Genomic DNA, 23,704 nt, shown 5'->3' with positions numbered 1-23,704 from the left:
CACCATTTGCTTCGACGTGGATGGAACTGGAGGGTATTATGCTGAGGGAAATAAGTCAATCAGAGAAGGACAAACATTGTACGGTTTCATTCATTTGGGGAATATAAAAAATAGTGAAAGGGAAATAAAGGGGAAAGGAGAAAAAGTGAGTGGGACGTGTCAGAAAGGGAGACAGAACATAAAGACTCCTAACCCTGGGAAACGAATTAGAAGTGGTGGAAGGGGAGGTGGGTGGGGGGTGGGGGTGACTGGGTGATGGGCACTGAGGTGGGCACTTGACGGGATGAGCACTGGGTGTTATTCTATATGTTGGCAAATTGAACACCAATAAAAAATTTATAAAATAAAATAAAATAAAACCAAATAAAAAAAAACCACACCAAATAAACTGCCTGATATAACAAGTGTTTTGTCCTGTTTTTTTTTTTTAAATAATTATCCTTTTTCTTTTTTTTTTTTTTTTTAAGAGAAGAGTAAGTGAATCCAGCAAACAAGTGCCTGCCTTTGTTTTTTCACTCCCTGTAGGTAAGTTTAGGGTGGAGGAGTGATTGAGACCAAAATTAAAAGCTGGTTGCGGCTCCCCAGGGCTGGCTGAGTGGTCCAGACACAGGCATGCCCCTCCACTGGCCCCTGGCTCTGAAGTCATCTCCGTCCACTCCATCCCCAGAGAAGGGAGTTGAAGGAGAGTTGTGGCACCAAGACCAGGTGCCCTCTACTCTCTGGATAAACAGTAGCGTGACCCGCCTCTCTTCAACTCAACCCTAGCACCTGCCTCCAAGAAATAACTATACTCAGGAGAAGGAAAGTACTAGAGGGAAGTCTGTCCCAGCAAATGCCCCACCTGGCTGGGTGGGTCAGAATGCCTCCGAGCTCACCAGTTGCCCTTTAGAAATGAGTACTGCAAGGTGTTGGGATAATCAGGTGACCCACCCTAGGGCTTTCTTACACAGTTGGATCATATGTTGACAACGAAACCAACCCTCCAAACCTCAGAGCTCATGACGACAAGGCCCATCCCTGCCTACTGGTGGCCCAGCTTAGACATCACCAATGAGTGACTCACTACCTCTCAAAGACGTTTCACTGCATCTTTGGACAGCTCTACTGAAATTCTGGATCTGTTGTTTTTCTCTGAAAAAGAATACAGTTTCCAAGGCATCCTGAACAACCTCACTTATACAGTGGGCACCACAGGAGAACAAGAGTCAATTTACCTTTCCACCAGCCTGGGGATATTTTCATTTAGAACCACTGATATCCAGAATCTCTACAACTGGAAGCAATGGCAATAATATTTAACCTTTATAGAACACTTACTAGGAGTCAAGCATATGCTAAAAGCTTTACAGGTATTATCTCACTTAATACATTGAAAGCTCAAAAAAAAATACATTGAAAGCTCACACTCTCCTTTGAGTAAGATAATACTTGTTAACTTTTTTTCTATGTGAGAAAATGAAGCCTCAGAAGTTAATATAACTTGCCCAAGGTCACATGGTATAACAGGTAAGCTAGGAATAAAACCCAAGGTTTTGCATTTGCTTTGTTTTGTTTCACCAATGGAACTCTTAAAAAAAAAAATCTTAGTGTCAAAATCCAGTGAATAAAATGAAGCAGCACAGTCTGTGAAGGCTCCTAAGACAGTGGTTTACTCTGGTAATTATAATTAATAAATACACTTGGAATTCCTCCTCTAAAAGTACCTCTCTCACCTCTTTAAGTGCTTTTTTTTTTTTTACTGCTGTGCCCAGTGCTTAGAACAGCACCTAGCACATAAAAGACACTCAGAATATATTGCGGACTGAATGAATCCAATGTTCACTGAGTGTTTACTATCTTCTAGGTGCTTTTCTAAGAATCTTACAGGTTCTATTAGCTCGATTAACCTCACAAGAGGTTCTATTACCCATTTTACAGATGAGGAAAATGAAGCACTGTGAGGTCAAGTATGTTTCCCAAGGTCACACAGCTCATAGACAGCAGAACTAGAAATCAGTCTGGGGTCAGATTTGTACCCTTTTAACTATATTGAGCCATTCTATTTCCTTAGTTTATAGCAGGAGAAAGATCTGAGACTTACAGAAGAGAGACTGTTTGTCACAGAAACAGTTAATGGCAGAGAAACTGGACTTTTACTATCAACTATTTCTGCACCTGATGTCCTGACTTTTTATTTTGCCTTTTTATTTCTCATAATTCCACCATGAGGTAGACACAAGAGCTTTTAGCATTGCCACTTCAGAGATGAAGAAAATGCTCTGAATTCCCAGGAATGCTGCCATTTAGAGAGAGAAGTCAGTGACCAGTGCCCATGCCAATTTGGCTGTTACTAAATGTGTTTTTCTCAACCTCACCACTGAGTGCCTGGCTGAGTCTCACACACTGTAATCACAAAACCACATCAGGGGAAGAGAGAGAGAAAGCAGAGGGCCAGGGGGAGGCCAAAAATGATTAGAAAAAGGGTAAGCAGTGCTTTCGTGGCTGTATCACAGCAGTTTCCAAGCCCACAGTTAAAAAACGAACGGCAGTGTCCACTATACACTGCTGTCTTCTGGGCTTTGCAGTTCCACAATAAAAATACAATCTGAGCAAAGCCATTTCTCTACTTAGGCTTTCTTCTTGCCCCTCCTAGAGATGTTGGAAGACTCTTAAAATAGAATAGATGAGCCACAAATGCCCTTTGGACCCAATTTCATGAAATATCCAATTCAAAAAAAAAAAAGCAAAAACAACACTTCAAAACATTCAAGGTCAAGTTAAATGATTTGGAATAACTGCTCTGTATGTCCATTTCGAATGTAAAACTCACGTTTTGTTTGGTTTTTTTTTAATTTTTATTTATTTATGATAGTCATACAGAGAGAGAGAGAGAGAGAGAGAGGCAGAGACACAGGCAGAGGGAGAAGCAGGCTCCATGTACCAGGAGCCCGACGTGGGATTCGATCTCGGGTCTCCAGGATCGCGCCCTGGGCCAAAGGCAGGCGCCAAACCGCTGCGCCACCCAGGGATCCCCCAAAACTCACGTTTTGAATTTGCAAACAGAGGAAACACTGCAAACTTTTTTAACTGGTCCCCAAAATTGACTTAAACTGGAAAGCAGTACTGCCTGGTGAAATACAACACAAGCCGCATACACAATTTAAAACTTTCTAGTAGCCACATTAAAAAAGGTAAAAACAGGGTCACCTGGGTGGCTCAGTCAGTTAACTGCCTGCCTTCTGCTCAGTTCCAGGATCAAGCCCTGCTTTAGCTGGGCTTCCTGCTCAGTGGGGAGTCTCTCTCTCCCTCTCTCTCTCTGTCTCTCTCTCTCTCTCTCCCTCCCTCCTCCCCCCTTTTCATGATCACTAATAAATTTTAAAAAAAATTAATAAAATAACAAAGGTAAAAAACTAGTGAAATTGTTTTTAGAGATAATATACTTTAACTCAATATTTCCAAAATATTATCATTCTCAAAATGAACCAGTATAAAAATCATTGATATATTTTACATTCTTTTCATTAAGTCTTTCGGATCTGAGTCGTCAAATTGGAAGCACATCTCAAGCCAGACTAGCCGAACTTCAAGTGCTCAATAGCCACATGTAGCTAGCAGCTACCTTTCAGCACATCAGAGACCTCAAGCTTTCAAATCCTTAATCATAAACGCCTGGCATAGTCTCTCCAACCACTTGATTGAAGAATATTTGCAGACAGACCCGAGCTCAGAATCAGAGGCCGTTAACAGGAAAAAAAAATTTGCTGTTGGGTCAAAGCACAGGCTCTTGCTCCTTATTTTACAACATTAAATCCTATGAGAAAAGCAACCATAGGCTTAACAGATAAATGTGTGCAGTGGTAACTCTGATTAAATTGTTAGGGGGAAGAAGTGGGATTGAGAGGAAGAGACTGTCGTAATGAATTAGTAGAAATGATAATCTTTTACATTTACAGAGCCCACATACAAGTGCTCTCACTCTTCATCTCGTCAGATATGCACATCTGACAAGCCTGGGGCTCAGAGGGCCTAGTAACCAGCAGGTCACTTAGGCAGACATAGACAGTACCTGGAGAAGCTAAGCCCAGTACTTGGCCTCACAGCCTTGTCCTAGGTTCCCTAACTGAGCTGCAAAACAGAATTGTCTGAAGGCACTTATTTAAAATACAGACTTCCAGGCCCTGTTCAGATATACTGGATGAGTTTAGGGGAAGGGAGAAAAGCAGGACCCCAGGATCTGTATTTTTAAGACATTTCCCAGGCAATTCTGATATTGTCTCACTTAGAGAATGGCTGTAACAACCTATCTTGCAAGTATTAAAATGTCTCTTCTTTAAAAAAAAAAAAAAAATCCAACATGCAAAACCCACACTTGACAAACTGTGTTACTCTTCATCCAGCAGACATCTTTCACCAAATTGCACTCCTGGTGTTATTCCTTTCACTGATGCTGAAGCATGTTGCAACAGACAGGCTTATAAAACCTGGAGAATTCATGCTGAGCAAATTGTTGGAGATGTTTTTCTCTGTATTTTCAGTGACTTCCGCTCCAGGGATCCCGGAGAAAGTTTTTTCTCTGACTTTGATAATAATTACAGTAGCCAATATTTATTGAACAGTTACTATGTTCCACAAATATTCGTTATCTCATCTAATCCTTAACAATGATCCTATGAGGCTGGTGCTATTATTATGCCTTATCCAATTTACAGATGAGGAAGCTGAGACTCAGAAGAGTTAATAATTTTTTTTTTTTAGATTTATTTTAGAGAGAGCAAGTGAGCACATGGGAGGAAGGGGCAGAGGGACAGGGGGAGAGAGAATCTCAAGCTGACTCTGCGTTAAGTGTAGAGCCCAACATGGGGGGAACTGGATCTCCCAACCCTGTGATCATGACCTGAGCTAAAACCAAGAGTCATGGGGACACCTGGTGGCTCAGTGGTTGGGCATCTGCCTTCCACCCAGAGTATGATCCTGGGATCCGGGATCGAGTCCCACATTGGGCTCCCTGCATGGAACCTGCTTCTCTGTCTGCCTGTGTCTCTGCCTCTATCTGTCTCTCATAAATAAATAAAATTTTTTTTAAAAATAAAATAAAATAAAATCAAGAGTCAGACACTTAACTGACTGTGCCACCCAGGTACTGAAATAAGAGTTAATACTTTTAAACAAGCTTAATTTGAAGTAGGTCTATTTTAAAAGCATCACTATCATTATCCCTCCACCTACTCAAAATCAGTAGATTTTATTCCAGCACCTAATGTGTTCTCATCTTACACTATGAATGACCATTAACAGATCCAGCCCAGATGCCCCTCCCCTCTTATCCCACAGCCCACCATACTTGCTCCTGTACTTGACTGTCACCTGCTTTCTCCAGCAACCTGGGGGTTCTTTAAGATTTGTACCTCTTTCTGTCACTATATTTCTGTACCCAGGAACTTCACAGAGTCCTGTAGTACAGGGTAAGTGTTAGATGGATGGCTACAAGCCTGATAGGTCATTGGACTTTATCAGCTAAATAAATGGAATCTCCATAAGGTTACTAAGCAGGGAACAGAATAAAATCTTTGGTCAGGAGTATCTGGCACTCTCTGGAGGTGAAGGGCTGCGAGGGGACAGAGGGAAAGGGGCTGGGGGCCCATCAGATAGCAGATCTGAAGGGAAGAAGACATAGTGCCAGAATAAAAAGGCTATTACTAAGAGGCAATTTCAAAGGAATCGGGGATCTAGGTGTAGGAAAAGGCTGGACCATCGGCCCAGTAAGGACCTGACTGGGAACAAAAGTCCTACAAAATCTCCTACTTTCACTCTCTGGCCTCAAAGGACATCACTGCCTTGCTCTCTCATTTAGGTCACTGGTACTTTTGGTTTTATTTTTAAGGAAAAAAAGCATTCCCTGACTGGCAATCCCAGTCTGCTCACTGAGCAAGCCGCAGACAGGAGCCAGCCAGGTTCCCTATACTCATTTAGGGGGAGCTAGACCTCCACAGTGGGGAAGTTCCTCCCTTTCCCCCGTCCTCCTCATGGGGGCAGCAGGAACCCTCGGCGGTGCCACCCTCACTCTCCACACAGGACACGGCTACTATTGTCTCCCACAGCCCTCTGGCTGCCAGACAGGAAAGGTGGGCAACGTTGATCAGAGACGCCAGCACCCAGGAGAGCCGGAGTCCAGTCAGCCTGGGGCTGAGGCTTCCAGGCTTCCACCCAGTGCCTTCTCCCAAACAGTCTGGTCTCTGAATTACCAGCTCTGAAGAGGGCTGGACACCCTCACCTGCCAGAGCCCCCAACCCTAATACCCTCCCCTCTTAAAGTGTGAAATCCTCTTTCCTCACTTCATATCACAAGGCAGGATTATACCAACCTTAAAGTGAACTGGGGGTAGGAAATCTGAAATTGGACACGCCAAATTTTTTGGGTTTGGGAATCACTGGGATTTTTGTTTGTTTGTGTTGGCTTTCTTTTGATGTGTTCAAAGAATTTCACTTCAAGTGTCTCCCTAGAGGTTCACGGAATCGGGATGCACAGAGGGTGCCACCAGCCTGCCCACAAAGCCCGACTCCAGGGCCTAATTAGAATGGCAAATCAGGGTATTTGAAGGCAAATCAGGTTTTAAAGTGAATTTTCTGTAGAAAACAGCAAAGAGTACTCACTACTGACAGGCCCTAACTTGCTGTGGGTCTTAATGAGCATTCTGTTAGACTCAGGCTCTGGCAACGCACACCCACCACACACTGCAGACCTAGGGGAACATCCCTCAGCCAACTCTCTTCTCTGTGCGGTAGTCTCCTCTCTACTGATCAAAGTGGAGGAAGGAGTCGTCATTCTCAAGTTCGAAAACCCCCACTCCTGCTGAGGAATTCATGGGCCCCTAATCCCTGGGTGAAAGAACAAAGTGATTGGGTTATCTGGGCAGATGGTTCCAAATTAATAGCCACATCAACATCAGCAAGTGCCCCTGGGAGCATGTGGAGAATACAGGTGCCGAGGCCCCACCCAACCTGGGGAGGTGCAGGGTTATTAAGCAGGCTACTGTTTTCTCAACTAGTGGGTTGTAAAAGCACATCCAAATGTATCCGAATGTCCTGCGTTACCTCCCCCTCCATTTCCCTCACACTAGGAAGGTGACAGCAGTGGTAGCAATGGGGAAGAAAGGATACGTACAACAGTATCTGCACAATTACCGAGGTGTACACACACACACACACACACAACTGGGGAAACTGTGAGGCAAGATGAAGGGGGGGACACATACACACACCATCCCAGGTTCTCCAGCAAACTCACGGGAGCATGAAAATATTTTTAAAAGCACAGAACTTTGGGGCAGCCCGGGTGGCTCAGCGGTTTAGCGCCACCTTCAGCCCAGGGCGTGATCCTGGAGACCTGGGATCAAGTCCCACATCGGGCTCCCTGCATGGAGCCTGCTTCTCCCTCTGCCTGTGTCTTTACCTCTGTGTGTGTGTGTGTGTGTGTGTGTGTGTGTCTCGTGGATAAATAAATAAAATCTTTAAAAAAAATTTTTAAAAAGCACAGAACTTTGAAACAAGAAGATACCCTCCCACATCAAACATGGACGGAAGGGTTTTAGAACTTGATCCTGAGCACCAGGGTTCCCAGAGCCCTCCCCAGGAAGCCCTTCCCATCCCCTCCACTCCTGAGGGACATCCTCAACACAGAGAGGGAACAGCAAGCCCTGCAGGTGACAGGTGCACACAGAGGCCCACACTCCAGTCTCCTCAGAAGCATCTTTAAGGCAGGAAGTCAGCATTCCTTGGCATGGCATTCAAACCCTCATGACCAGAGTCTGTTATCTTCTGCTTCCCCTCATGTATTTCCATCCAGCAACCCCGACTCCTTGTCATTCCCCACTCTGGATTTCTCACCTCCGTGCCTTGCTCACATTGGCTCCCCCTCCCTGAAAGCCTCCCAATGTCCCTCTCTTAATGCTCTGCCCATCTCTACTTAGCAAGCTTTATCTATCTGTCCACCCATTTCACTGTGACCGGCCCCACCTCCTCTATGCTCCCCTCGCAATCACGTCACAAAAGCCATGACCTCCATCCATGTCCCATCTGCCCTGCAGGTGAGAAGGGATGGACAGCAATCCAGCTCACCTCCCAGGCCTCATCTAGAAGACACTTGATGCTCAGCAGATAAAATGCATTTATAAGCTTGACCTTTAAACCATTCAGATTTCAATGAGAATATGATCACTTGAGGGGGAAGGTGCTTGTTTAAGATGCAGACTCCAGGGGCATCTGTGTGGCTGAGTTAAGCATCCAGACTCTTAGTTTCAGCTCAGGTCATGGTCTTGATTGAGGTTGCAGGATTGAGTCCCGGGATGGGCTCTGCACTCAGTGCAGAGTCTGCTCCAGATTCTTTCTCCCTCTCCCTCTGCCCCTCCCTACTGACTTTCTCCCTTTCTCTTTCTCTCTCTCAAATGGATAGGGCCCTGAAACCTGTGGGGTTTTTTGTTTTGTTTTTGTTTTTGTTTTTAAGCATGGAGCCTGCTTCTCCCTCTGCCCGTGTCTCTGCCTCTCACTCTCTCTCTCATGAATAAATAAATAAAATATTTTTTAAAAAAAGAAAAAGAAACTTGTCAATAAAGTCAAAGAATGAGAGGAACCAGGCCTGACAGTAGACTTTGGACTTGGTGAGCAGGAAGCCAGGCAAATCTCAGGGTGGAGGAGGGGGTGCAAACTAAACAGTGAGGATGGTTGAAGAGAGAGTGAGTGTGTGGAAGCAGAGGAGGACCACAGAGAAGGGAGAAGTCAGAGCTGGAGGGCCAGCAGAGAGCTGAGAACGGTTCCCTCCTCACTATAGACCATGCTCTAGATTCTGTGAGGTGAGAAGTGATGGGCATGACTATAACTACCACTACAGGTGAAGTCTCAGGTAAAGGCAGAGGAGCCCTCAAAGGAACAGAAGAAGAGCTCCCACACCAGTGATGGGAAGAGATGCCCCCTGTGGAGAAGCTTCCAGGGATCCACTGCTCCCTGGCACAATGCCTTCCCTGATGTTCCAGGGAGCTGGACAGGAAAGGATGTGAAGAGCAACTCATTCCGGCCATCAGGGGGTCAAAAAGGCTGTGCATATCCAGAAAGGAGCGATTTCTCTACTTTCCTGACCCTTGGGAAGATCAGATCGATTTTTCATTAAAAAAAAAAAAAAAAAAAAAACCTCTACTGAATACAGAACAAAGTCCCAATTCTTAAGCATGGTCTGCAAGGTCCAAGTGACTGTATTCCAAGGTGCAAGTACCTACTTGGCCTGACCTGCCACTGTGTCCCCACAAGTGGCTTAGCCTCGTCCACCTTGGCCCCACACATCATCTAACCCTCCCCTCAGCCTGAGCCTTTCACACCTCCAGGGCAATGCACACAGGGCTGCTCTGCATGGAACACCTTCTTCCAAACATCTTTACCTGACTCAGGTACCCCTGCCTAACTCCCAGGTTCTTAAACCTGTCAAATGTCTCCTATATACCCCTTACCCCACCTCCCTGTTCACATTTCCCCAACTCCTCCCTCCCCTGAGTTTCCACAACATTCAGAGAATCCTTCCATTCTGGGACTCATTACACTGGGTATTAATCATCTGTGAGCAACCTAGGGACAGGGAATCATTCTTACCTACATTCCTCAGCATCCTTCCATTACTATTTTATTTTTTTAAAGATTTATTTATTCATGAGACATACACAGAGAGAGGTAGAGACATAGGCAGAGGGAACAGGAGGCTCCCTGCGGGAAGCCTTATGTGGGACTCGATCCCAGGACCCTGGGATCATGACCTAAGCCAAAGGCAGATGCTCAACCACTGAGCCACCCCAGGCCCCCCTTTCATTACCATTTTAAAGAACATTCACTGAGTGCCCAAGGTTGGAGAACCACTACCCTAAAAGGCACAGGGAGGTGAGGGAAAGCTTTATTGAAGGCTTTAGCTATGCCTTGAAGGCTAAGGATTAGGGTGCCAGATGTATAAGAGGGACAAAGAAAGAGCACTGAAGGTGCATATAAAGGCATGGAGATGACACACCTAGATTCCACTGGATTATATATTCTCATAGACAAGTCTTAAACTTTGCTCTTCACAGTAATCAGCTAATCACCTTACATTATTTTATTGACTAGATGAAAAAGTCAAGAAACTAGAAAAAGTTAAGAAAGTTCTTTTGTGAGTGCTAATGTGACTATAATCTATAAGAAGTCTTAAAGTTCTAAGATTCTGTGCAAAAAAACAAAAAACTAAGAACAATTATGTACATGATCCCGACTTTTAAAATAAGCTAGACAAAATGGTTGAGCACCAGGGCTTTTCATTTTTTTTTTTTAATTTTTTTATTTATTTGTGATAGTCACAGAGAGAGAGGCAGAGACATAGGCAGAGGGAGAAGCAGGCTTCATGCACCGGGAGCCCGACGTGGGATTCGATCCTGGGTCTCCAGGATCGCGCCCTGGGCCAAAGGCAGGCGCTAAACCGCTGCACCACCCAGGGATCCCTCACCAGGGCTTTTCAAAACGGTAATACATTAAGACCCTTGATCACAGGTTTGAAATATAAGACTTCATTTTATGCTCTATGCATTTTTATACTGAAATTGAAAAACTATGGGCAGCTGGGGTGGCTCAGCAGTTTAGCGCCGCCTTCAGCCTGGGGCATGATCCTGGAGACCCAGGATTGAGTCCCACGTCAGGCTCTCTGCATGGAGCTTGCTTCTCCCTCTGCCTGTGTCTCTGCCTCTCTCTGTGTCTCTCTCATGAATAAATAAAATCTTTAAAAAAAAAAAAAAAAAAACTTTGACTAACAAAGTTTACATCAGAGCTCTTTACTAATTAGCTTTTCTTTTGTTTGTTTGCTTTTTATTTTATTATTTTTTTAAATATTTATTATTTATTTATGATAGTCACAGAGAGAGAGAGAGGCAGAGACACAGGCAGAGGGAGAAGCAGGCTCCATGCACCCGGAGCCGGACGTGGGATTCGATCCCGGGTCTACAGGATCGTGCCCTGGGCCAAAGGCAGGCGCTAAACCGCTGCGCCACCCAGGGATCCCGTTTGTTTGCTTTTTAGAGAGAGAAGCCAGGGAGGGGCAGAGGGAAAGGACAAGAAAGAATCTTAAGCAGGCTCCATGCCTAGCGTGGAGTCAAGGCAGGGCTTGATCTCATGACCCTGAGATCATAATCTGAGCTGAAATTAAGAGTTGGATGCCTAACCAGCTGAGCCACCCAGGTGTCCCTACTAATTAACTTTGAATGTTTGAATAAACAGTACTGCATTTAGAGGCACATTTTAAGCTACCTGCTAAAGGAAAATTGACCTAGTTGGACAATGTTTTTCTAGTTTGTATTTATTTTTGTTGTTCAAATAAATAAAAGTCTACTATTTACTCTGCAGGAAAATGCAAAGCAGATTTATAGGGTGCTTATGTTTTTTCCTTCCCTTCCCCCTCAAGAAACTAGTAAGACAGGAACGTGCCAAGTTGCACCAGGTTTTGTGGGTTTTTTTTTTTTTTTGAGATTTATTTATTCATAAGAGACAGAGAGAGAGGCAGAGACATAGGCAGAGGGAGAAGCAGGCTCCTCATGGGGACCCTGATGTGGGAATCAATCCCCAGACCCCAGGACCATGCCCTGAACCAAAGGCAGACACTTAACAGCTGAGCTACCCAGGTGTCCCTGCACCAGGTTTCTAAAAGAATAATTTGCTCTTTATCATGATTAGAAAGTTGACTCACTAAACAGGAACTTATAGAAAGTTCAGAAACTGACCTTCAGGCCCAAGGGAAGCTAAACTGATCATGGAGTCAGAATGGAAGTTCAGAACTTCACTGGGTAAGAAGCAGACTTAACACAAAGGAAACTCCACAAGTTAAGAAAGATTTGCATTCTTAATGGGGAAGCACTGGGAGCCTTTCCCCTAAGATCAGGAACAAGACAGGGATGTCCACTCTCACCACTGCTATTCAACATAGTACTAGAAGTCCTAGCCTCAGCAATCAGACAACAAAAAGAAAAAAAAAAGGCATTCAAATTGGCAAAGAAGAAGTCAAACTCTCCCTCTTGCCGATGACATGATACTCTACATAGAAAACCCAAAGACTCCACCCCAAGATTGCTATAACTCATACAGCAATTTGGCAGTGTGGCAGGATACAAAATCAATGCCCAAAAGTCAGTGGCATTTCTATACACTAACAATGAGACTGAAGAAAGAGAAGTTAAGGAGTCAATCCCATTTACAATTGCACCCCAAAGCATAAGATACCTAGGAATAAACCTAACCAAAGAGGTAAAGGATCTATACCCTAAAAACTATAGAACACTTCTGAAAGAAATTGAGGAGGACACAAAGAGATGGAAAAATATTCCATGCTCATGGATTGGAAGAATTAATATTGTGAAAATATCAATGTCACCCAGGGCAATTTACACGTTTAATGCAATCCCTATCAAAATACCGTGGACTTTCTTCAGAGAGTTAGAACAAATTATTTTAAGATTTGTGTGGAATCAGAAAAGACCCCGAATAGCCAGGGGAATTTTAAAAAAGAAAACCATAGCTGGGGGCATCACAATACCAGATTTCAGGTTGTACTACAAATCTGTGGTCATCAAGACAGTGTGGTACTGGCACAAAAATAGACACATAGATCAATGGAACAGAATAGAGAATCCAGATGTGGACCCTCAACTTTATGGTCAACTAATATTCAACAAAGGAGGAAAGCTTATCCACTGGAAGACAGTCTCTTCAATAAATGGTGCTGGGAAAATTGGACATCCACATGCAGAAGAATGAATCTAGACCACTCTCTTGCACCATACACAAAGATAAACTCAAAATGGATGAAAGATCTAAATGTGAGACAAGATTCCATCAAAATCCTAGAGGAGAACACAGGCAACACCCTTTTTGAACTCGGCCACAGTAACTTCTTGCAAGATACATCCACGAAGGCAAAAGAAACAAAAGCAAAAATGAACTATTGGGACTTCTTCAAGATAAGAAGCTTTTGCACAGCAAAGGATACAGTCAACAAAACTAAAAGACAACCTACAGAATGGGAGAAGATATTTGCAAATAATGTATCAGATAAAGGGCTAGTTTCCAAGATCTATAAAGAACTTATTAAACTCAACAGCAAAGAAACAAACAATCCAATCATGAAATGGGCAAAAGAGAAATCTCACAGAGGAAGACATGGACATGGCCAACAAGCACATGAGAAAATGCTCCACATCACTTACCATCAGGGAAATACAAATCAAAACCACAATGAGATACCACCTCACACCAGTGAGAACGGGGAACATTAACAAGGCAGGAAAAAACAAATGTTGGAGAGGATGCGGAGAAAGGGGAACCCTCCTGCACTGTTGGTGGGAATGTGAACTGGTGCAGCCACTCTGGAAAACTGTGTGGAGGTTCCTCAAAGAGTTAAAAATAGACCTGCCCTACGACCCAGCAATTGCACTGCTGGGGATTTACCCCTAAGATACAGATGCAATGAAACGCCGGGACACCTGCACCACGATGTTTCTAGCAGCAATGTCCACAATAGCCAAACTGTGGAAGGCGCTTCGGTGTCCATCGAAAGATGAATGGATACAGAAGATGTGGTTTATGTATACAATGGGATATTCCTCAGCCATTAGAAATGACAGATACCCACCATTTGCTTCGACATGGATGGAACTGGAGGGTATTATGCTATGGGAAATAAGTCAATCGGAGAAGGACAAACATTATATGGTCTCATTCATTTGGGGAATATAAAAAATAGTGAAAGGGAATGAGGGGGAAGGGAGGAAAAATGAGTGGGAAATATCAGAAAGGGAGACAGAACATGAGAGACTCCTAACTCTGGGAAATGAACTAGGGGTGGTGGAAGGGGAGGTGGGCGGGAGGGGGGAGGTGACTGGGTGGCGGGCACTGAGGTGGGCACTTGACGGGATGAGCACTGGGTGTTATTCTGTACGTTGACAAATTTAACACCAATAAAAAATAAATTTATTAAAAAAAGATTTGTAGGATTTATGCCCCTATATATTAATAACAAATCATGAAATAAAATCATGAAATAAAATCAAAACATCATCATAAATATTCTCTTATCCAGCACTATTGAAGCTTGTAAGAATAAAATAATAATGTAGGATGAAGTTATTTGAAAGACCACAAAAATCCTCCAAATAAATTTCTTTGAAAAAAAAAAGTTAAATATTAATTGCATACCTTAGAGTTGCTTAATGCTTTATTTTCATATACATTATTTCATTTGAAAGTCAGTTTCTACAAATATCAGAATAATTTTTACTTTTCCTTACTTATTAGGTGAAACTTTTTATTTATTCAAATATTTCCCAAATAATTGGTAATATGCACTATGCGAAGCACCCCTAGGGAATACTAAGAAAACCTAAACTCCTAACAAACCAAGAGCCTAGGCTGCAGCAGGTAAACACAGGACTTGCTGGATGAATGAATGATGAATGAATGGAATGAAAGGTTTTTCCCAGAATACTCTTCTCATACCCATCAATAAGACAACTTCCTACCCACATCCATCCTTCAAGGCCTGGTTCAAAGTTGCTTCCTACTGAGCCTATCCCATGGGATGGATCCATGCCCCATATCCCCCACTGCGTTCCTGTTGCATTCTATACAATCCTCCTGAGGACACTTGTTTGTGTATCTATTTGTCCCTACTGGACTATGGCATCTTGATGGGCCATGATTTTGATTCCCTAGCATTAACTGAATTAATTGAATAAGTCAGTTTGGTTACAGACTAATAGAGAAGATAGTATATATATATACACTTAACCTCAGAATCAATGAAGCTTAAAAAAAATTACTGATCTGGATAGAATTCTAAAGGGTTTTGTTTTGTTTTCTCTAGGCCATGTCAACAGGAGCCAGCAATTCATAATATCCATAAAGAATAGTAAAGACTCTTATCCCCAAGAAATTCTACAATGGCAGGGGGTGGGGGAAAAGATGGAATTTTAAGGACTATTTCTGGTTATCTAAAATGAAGACAGGCTTAGTGAACCCAAACAAGAGATTATAATGACTGGAGACATGGTTAGAGACCCAGCCACCTAGAAAAAAGGAGATTTTAGAGACCGTACACAGCAATTTAGAAATAATTGTGAGTGAAACCACACCCAGTGATCCAGTTTGTAGGAACATGTTCTTTTTGTATACACAAAAAGAGGGACCGGGCAACAGGTACATCCTATTGTCAAAATAGAGCAGCTCAGAGGAGTGTGTACGTGTGTGCATGCATGCCCACACAGATGCATGTTGAATGTTCACTCTGTACCAGGCATTGTGCTAGGCTTGGAGCAGTCATCATTGATGGCCCAGCAAGTGCAATTCTGAAGGGGGCATGAGTGCCCAGGGCCAGTCAACACTCACTGAAGTACAGACAACCTGATTCCTAGAGAGGAGCAGTGCCTTGCCCAAAATCGCATAGATAAATTAATGGCACAGCAAAGATAAGACTTCACTTCAGGGGATCCCTGGGTGGCGCAGTGGTTTGGCGCCTGCCTTTGGCCCAGGGCGCAATCCTGGAGACCTGGGATCGAATCCCACATCGGGCTCCCGGTGCATGGAGCCTGCTTCTTCCTCTGCCTGTGTCTCTGCCTCTCCCTCTCTCTCTCTCTCTCTGTGACTATCATAAATAAATTAAAAAAATAAAAATTAAAAAAAAAAAAAAAAGACTTCACTTCAGTGTTCCTTCCATCAGCTGGTTTTATGGCTCTCTCCCAATCCACAGAACCAGCTAACCGTCCTTCAATGATCCTAGGCTCACCTGGCCACAGTAGTAGTCAAAGGTAGCTCCTATTTTTAATAATCCCTGATCCAGGTCTTTGACAAGGATAAAGGAAATCGTGCCAACCTTAAATTTTGCAGGAGGTCTGAAGCCTCTCCAGGAAGCTTGTTCCTGGCTGTGCCCTCACCACAATGTCTACAGGGGACATCTCACAGCCAGCTTTACTCTGGTACTTCCTGCACCTGGATGAGAGATGAGAAGCAGCACCATCACTTTTACCTGAGGTCTCTGGTGGTTACATGTTCCGCAAGCACTGGCCAGTCCTGCCAATTCCATCTAAAGCAGTTTAACCAGTCTCTGCAAAAGTTATGCTGCCCTTGGAGAACAGAAAGATTGGGGGGGGGGGAGGCCCAGATGATCCCAAGGGGAAAAAAAAAGATTTTACTTCATAATGACTTCAAATTAAACTGCATAGATATACTAAAGAATACATGTCCTTGCTAATCTGAAATACAAAAAGAAATTTATGCACAAAGATATTCAACACATTATTACCTTGTAGATATTAAAAACCTGCAAACCACCTCAGTGTCCAAAAGCAAGGGATTAGATAAATTATGGTAACCCAGCTCCTGGATGGTGAGACCCCACACTGAAGACCTGGGGCCTATTCAAAAAGATAAAATGTATACCATGCAGCCATCAAAAACCATGTCTCAAACATACACACACATACGTCTTATGTAGGATTCCATTTACATGAAATATCCAGGATAGATAAATCTACAAAGATTGGTTGGTTGCGAGAGGCTGGGGAAATGGCGAGAAACTGCTTAATGGGTAAGGAGTTTTACTCTCCAGTGAAGAAAATGTTTTGGAAGAAGATGGAGGTGGTAATTGCACAACACTGTGAATGTATTAAATGGTTAATTTCACATTACATAAATTTCACCTAACTTATTTTTCAAAAACCATGTCTCAGAAAACTGCATGCCGTGACACACATTTATTGGATATTTTTAAGTAAAAAGGGGGAAAAAAGGATGTCTGTATATGCATGATCCCAATTTGTGGTGAGAGATAATGTGCTGTATATCCTTGAGAAAAAAAGACTGGCAATGTATGCAAACAAACAGTCCAAAAAAATGCTTGGCTCTAGATGGAGGAATAATCAGTGTAATTTTTACTTTTCATTCTGTGCTTTCTCTCTGTATTCTCCAAGTTTTCTACAATCAAATGTGCACTGTTTCTGCAATAAGAAATAACTGTTCTGCAAATGCAAGATATAGACATATAGAGAGAGTGTAACACTTCAATATTATTTTTAAATGCCCCAAAAAATCTATAAGGAAATATGGTAAGATCTTGACTTTCATTATCTATTATCTTAGGGTGGTAGGATTATGGGTGACTTATTTTCTTCTTTGCTAATTCCCTAGTGACACAGCAGCTGCAACCAGAGAAAGAATATCAAAAAGGAAAAGTGTGAAGCACAAGCAGTGCCCATTGCAAGAGTGGAAGTGTCAAGGCTGCGGGTGGGTGAGAGTCCAGACCCCACCCAAGCCAGAAACTACGTGTCTTCCCATTTGGGGACAGGCCACTAACTGCCCACTTTCTGCCTGGATTCCCTACCACCACTGCCTGATTCATTTCCAGTCTCTTCCATAGACTGGGAACTGATGGAATTATAAATACACATGACAACTAGAAAAAACACTCAAAGCCCATCTTGTTTGTGCCAGATTACCTCCGGAAACTGAAGAAAACACATTTGTAAATGTTTAATAAAATTCAGAGCCGAGAAAACGTTGTCTACATGCTTGGGTTATCTTTTTCCAGGCTCAGCACCCCACGAGAGTGATGTCTCAGGAAGATGCCAGGCCAGGAGTTAAACCAAGTTTGAAAAACCAGACCCAGGGGATCCCAGGGTGGCTCGGCGGTTTAGCGCCTGCCTTCGGCCCAGGGCGTGACCCTGGGGACCCGGGATAGGGTCCCACATCGGGCTCCCTGCATGGAGCCTGCTTCTCCTTCTCCCTCTGCCTGTGTCTTTGTTTCTCTCTATATATCACTCATGAATAAATAAATAAAATCTTAAAAAAAAAAAAAAAAAAAACAGACCCAGTGGGGCCATAAGTAATGACATCCAGGGCTGAATCCTCCAGGTGGTAACAGACCTAAGTAATGAACCTGAATGGGCTCACTGAATCCACAGTAGTATTGAAACCACCTTGGTTAAAAAGGGTCTTGCAACAAAAGGCCCACTCAGTAGAAATCTAATCTGTAGTAATTAACGTCCCTGAGAATGAAAACACTTCTTTATCGGTGTGCTGTTCCTGGTTTGAGCTTGCCCATAAATGTGGCTCCAAGTTGGAAGGGGCTGAGGGTTCCCTCAAAGGTCAGCGCCTCCAAATGGCTTACCCCAGGTCAAACCCAGGGGAAAGAGCCCAGATAACACCCATGGATTTTCAGAGCTGAAACCAACGGACCCCAAGGGACCCACAGAAGACCCAAGGATGAGTGCTGGCCCCGACTCCTGTGCACGCCACACCCAGCCCTCCACACTGCCACTAAGATCAGATGCATGCACACACACACCTTCACATCCTCCCATGGCTCTACCAACCATACTCCTTGCTGCGAACTGGCCTTTCTGTCCACCTTGGGCCATGTGTCCTTTCAGTTCCCACGACCTCTTATCTCCCGGATGACGACTCCTATTCTTTTTTTGTCCTGAATGCCCAAGCACTGGCAACCTCTTGCTTGGGCAGCTCCAAATGCCCCCGCCCCAGGAGAGGCCAGTACAGCCCCCCAAGCATCTGGCACCCTGAGCAGGAGATACAAGCACCCAGGGCCTGAGCTGGGCCAGGAAACAAGAGTGAGATGAGAAGCCACAGAAGATCTAGATTCCACACGCCCCGCTGGATTGACTACCTGGTTGCCGAGAGCTCTGTGCCAGACACTATGAGAGTGAGGGGGGGGAGAAGGGTGGAACAGAGTGGGGAGAGAAGGACATGCACACCGCATCAACAGACACAAGCGCTGTGGAGGCCCACTTCCAGAAAGGCTCGTTGGCTTCCCTGACTAGCCCACAGGGAACACCTGGTGCAGACCCCGGCAGCAAGTAGGAGATGCTACCTACAAACAGGTGATTGTAGAGTCCAGTGGAGAAAGGGAACCCACGATCTAGGGTGATACTCTACCCATAGGCCCCTGCTCGGCCACAAGAGAGGTGCTTAAATAATAAATAATGACAACAACAAACAGTAACAGCTACACCCGGCAGCTGAGACCTCTAAAGCCACAGAGCAGAAAAGCTGCCAGGAGAGAATTTCACCCCCAACGTACAGATGGGGGCACAGAGGCACACAGGGAGCCAGCCCAGGGTGGGCAAGAAGCTCTCACTCTAGTTATATGCCAGCTCCTTGAACCCAAACTTGCCCTCAAACTTTGGGCTTCCTCTCATCACCTCTGTCCCCACCCTCCACATCTCCAGTCTGTGTTCCCCAAAAACAGACCCAGCCAGCAACTCCCCCTTGCACCCTTTCAGGAAGCCCACTGCCGACCGAGCCCGTGGGGGTCTCTGGCTGAAAAGCCTGATCCTCTGAGACATATCCCTCCTTGTTTTCTGGCTACAGCTTTCTTCCAAAACACAAAGCCCTCAAGTTTTAGAAAAACCAGGGCATCCAGCAGTTTCCTCAGTGAGTCTCCCAAACCACCCCCGCCCCAAGCTTATTTCTCTGCCACTCACCAGGAAGACCAAGGCTCCTAAAGAAAGGACAGTGTCTCAGCAACTCAGCCAGGAAGGGCTGCAGAAGGGCTCCCAGCCCCAGGTGATCCTGATACCAGCTTCCATGCGCCTCATCAGAGGACAAGTCTCACAGAGGGAAGAGCACTTGCTTCTCACACCTGCCTCGGCCCCTCAAGGGCGCTGATCCTCCCTCTGCTTCCCTTGGCCAAGAACTCCGGAGAGTTTACAGTTACGGGCCACAGGCAACCGGAGAAGTGGCCCAGAAAAGAGGCCCTCCGCCTTGCACACACACCCCCAGCCACACCCAAAGGGGTGGGGGGGACTCTAGCAGTTACTTTTCCAGGACAGGAGCATCAGGACACATGGGGGGAGGTCATGGGGCCCTCCTCCCCCGTTTCTGCCCCCAGCATCTTCCCTGGAAAGGGCAATGTTGTTTTCACCTTAGCCCTCAGACCTACCCTGTCATCATCAAAGCCAGAGATAGGATTTTGGCAGAGCCAAGGGTGAAGGAGGTCACGGCAGCCCCACTGCACTGCGTGGGGAATAGGGTGAAAGGCCACAGACTTTGAGCCAGACAGTCTTGAGATCATATTAAGGTTCTGCCATTAATTAGCTATTTAACGTGGCCCAGACGTTCACCTCTCTGAGCCTCGGTTTTCTCACCTGTAAATTGGGAGCAGTAATACCTACCTCCTTGGCTGTTGTGAGATAATATGAGTGAGCGCCTATCAAAGGGTCTGCACACAGTAGGTAGTCATGGTGGGCCCCACCAAAATGCCCCCGATGGAAAGCAGGAGCCTGCATGCCAAAGTCAGGCTGACACAACCACCACTCCAGAAGAGGAATAAGTGGGGGAAGAGAGCAGGACAACCTTTATTATAACCTTTTTCCCAAATCAGGAGGTCACAGGAGGAGCACCAGGGCCCTGAGTCCCAACTCTGTGCCTCAGACCTGGAGGCAGCCCTGTAGCTTTGGCAGAAATGACTGGCTTACACACAGCTAGGTGCATAGGCCCCGGAGACAGGCTGCCTGGGGTTGGATCCCATCTTTATCCCTTGCCTACTGGGTGGCCCTGGGCAGGATACTCAATTTTCTCACTCTAACTGGGCATGATCAAAATATGCACCTCTCAGGGTTGTCATGAGGCCGTCTCTATGAAGACCCTCAGAGACAGGCCCAATATGCAGTAAGTGCCCCTCTTTCACTATGGTTCCTGTCTTCTCCATGCAACACTCACTTCCTAAAACCACCCCCAGTCTTCTCTCCGGAGAGCTCAGTTTCTGACTGTGCACACCAGCACCTGGATGTGGCCCTCGTACCTGTGTTTCTGAGAATCTCCTCTGCACTCCGGTCTAGCCAGCACCCAGGAGCAACAGGAAAAATCACAGTGCCCAACAAACATATGGGGCTTGGCTACTGGAGCCTTGAGAAGTAGGTGGTACTAAGGGGGCTTCTGAGTGAAGGTAGGTACCCATCCCCAAGAGAACCAAGGGCTAACCAATTTTGGGAAAGTGAGGAATGAGAAGCAGGAGTGGCCACTGTGACCCATGGGACAGTCATCATGGCACTTCTTGGCTTCAGCCTCCTCATCTATAGAACAGGAAGCCTCTACTCCCCATCCCAGGGACCATGGATCATGGAAGACAAGGCCTTACTCTTCGGGAGGAGGGTGACGCTGTCCCTGTGCCACTCCAGTACTGGGACCAGGGGGTGGCAAAAATAGAAAAGCGGAGAAGCAAGCACCTGACCAAAAAGCCATACGTGGTGTTTTCCAGATTTCAGCATCTTTTATTTTTAGAGGCATGTGTTCCAATTTGGTTGAGGTATCTTCAGGTTCCATGTACCAAGCTTAATTTAGGACAATTTTTTTTTTTTTTTTTTTTTTTTGGTGGTAGGGTAGCAGTTAAATACAGCTTCTCTCAGCCACCCCTGGATTCTAAGCCCTAAATTTAACTCCAAAGAAGCCTGTCTGCCCTACTTCATGATCCTAACCCTCCGAGGAAAACCATTACCCGCTTCTGAAAATCAGAGAGCTCTGACAATGGAGCAGCCAGAGAGGTGTGTCCTCGATTACAGGGTGCTGGGCTGCAGGACCAGAGCTGTCATCAGCTGACTGGGGAGAGGGGACAAGAAGGGGGACAAATAGACCTACTTCATGGCCTAAATCTTGATGACCAATCCCCTGGGGCCCTGGACAGCTATCTGTATATCCAGTCAGAATGGCCAGGGTGTGGCCACAGGTGTCCCATTCTAGCAGCCCTAATGCCTGGCACCAGGTACCCACAGGGATGGGGACAGCCTGGCATCTGATCCACAGTTGCACCACATTCAGACAAAAGAAGTAACCAACCACCTGTCCTTCTACCCCAACCCCCAGCCTCTTGTCCTCACTTCCTTCTCCGTTTTTAAAAGTTTTTTCTTGGGCACCTGGGTAGCTCAGTGGTTGAGCATCTGCCTTCAGCTCGGGTCATGATGCCGGGATCCTGGGATCGAGTCCCGCATCAGGCTTCCCACAGGGAGCCTGCTTCTCCCTCTTCCTAAGTCTCTGCCCCTCTCTCTGTGTATCTCATGAATAATAAAGAAAATCTTAAATAAATGCTTTTTCTTATTTTATTATATTCACAATGTTGTGCAACCCTCCTCACTATTTATTTCTAAAACTTTTTTATTTTTCTTTTAAAGATTTTATTTAAAAAAAAAAAGAAAGATTTATTTATTCATGAGAAAGGCAGACACATAGGCAGTGGAAGAAGCAGGCTCCCTGTGGGGGGCCTGATGCAGGACTCGATCCCAGGACCCTGGGATCACAACCTGAGCCAAAGGCAGATGTTCAACCACTGAGCCACCCAGGTGCCCCTAAAACTTTTTCATTGCCCCAAACAGAAACACTATAACCATTAGTAGCAAAAACACTGATTCCTCCCTCCCCCTCCCCCTCCCCGCCCCACCCCCCACCCCCCCGAAGCCCCTGGTAACTCCTAATCTTTCTGGTTTTTTGTGTATTTGACTATGCACCTCCTATGAGTGGAATCATACAACATTTGTCCTTCTCTGTCTGGCTTCTTTCACTTAGCATGTCTTTGAGGTTCATCCATGTTATAGAATTTCCTTCCTTTTTATGGCCAAACACTATTCCATTTCATGTGTATACTATATCTTGTTTATCTATTCATCTGTTGATGGATAGTTGGGTTATTTCCACCTTTTGGCTATTGTAAAATCTCTGCTTTCAATTCCTTTGAGTATATACCTGGAAGTTGAATTGCTAGATCATGCAGTTAATTCTATCTAGATGGTTGAGAAACCACCAAACTGTTTTCCATAGTGGCTGCACCATTTATATTCCCGTCCACAAAGCCCAAGGGTCCCAATTTCTCCACATCCTGGCCAATCCTTGGGCTCTACCCAAGCCCCAGGAAACAGCCTTTCCCTTGTCATCCCTAGGATGACTCACAAACTACTGGGACCGACAGAAGGGCTCAGCAAAGGACTGCATCCAGACCAGTGGCTAGGAGAGCTTCCCCCTTGGTTCCAGTCCATTTGGTAAAACTCTAAGCAAAAGTCATGAGGCTGCTAGGCCAGGACTTACATGCTTCTGAGAATGTCCCATTCTCAGACCTAAAAATGGAAGGTCCAGCCACAGGTGCCCTCTCTCACAGGGCTCTATAGTCACAGAGCATTGATCAGATAATGGGGGGGTGTGGCAGGGGGGGCACAGGGGACTCCAAAGTGGGGCATCTCAACCTTGAGGTACTCAAGATGGCCTACTGCAGTTCAGAAAGAAAATATTAGAACACCTATTCACGTTTATTTTTATATCATCCTTTTAAGTGTGTGTGTGGGTGTCTTATAGGTACATTAGCACAGCAGTTTGTGTATAAAATTTATAAATGAGTCTACATATATTAGGGTACATGCTAATTTATTAATGGGATACACATGATCAAAAAAGTTTGAAGACTCCTATCTTAGACCGACCCCTCCTTTGTTGCCATTTTCTCCTTCTGATTTTTTCTTCTGATTTTTATATACTATACCGACAGCCATGATTATAACGGGGAGAAAGAAACTCAAAACCCACCACCGCAAACCCTTCAGAGCCTGACACTTCTCTACTGTCAACTCATCTTTAGGGGGCTCCTATGCCAGCGGGAAGTGAGAAACAGCTGCCTGTAAACAGTGGAATAGTAGGGA

The 23,704-nt window shown here is 45.0% G+C and overlaps 1 protein-coding gene across 28 annotated transcripts in view; it reads right to left on the bottom strand.

Annotated features, from left to right (window-relative positions):
- Positions 1-23,704, bottom strand: part of PLEKHA7 (pleckstrin homology domain containing A7) — a 218,193-nt gene that overhangs the window by 150,926 nt on the left and 43,563 nt on the right. The gene's annotated exons all lie outside the window — the stretch shown is intronic.

This window comes from Vulpes vulpes, chromosome 11 (genome assembly GCF_048418805.1).
Source record: "Vulpes vulpes isolate BD-2025 chromosome 11, VulVul3, whole genome shotgun sequence".
Classification (NCBI taxonomy): domain Eukaryota; kingdom Metazoa; phylum Chordata; class Mammalia; order Carnivora; family Canidae; genus Vulpes; species Vulpes vulpes.
The sequence above is the reverse complement of the archived record's forward strand: the minus strand, read 5'-3'. Positions and strand labels throughout refer to the sequence as shown.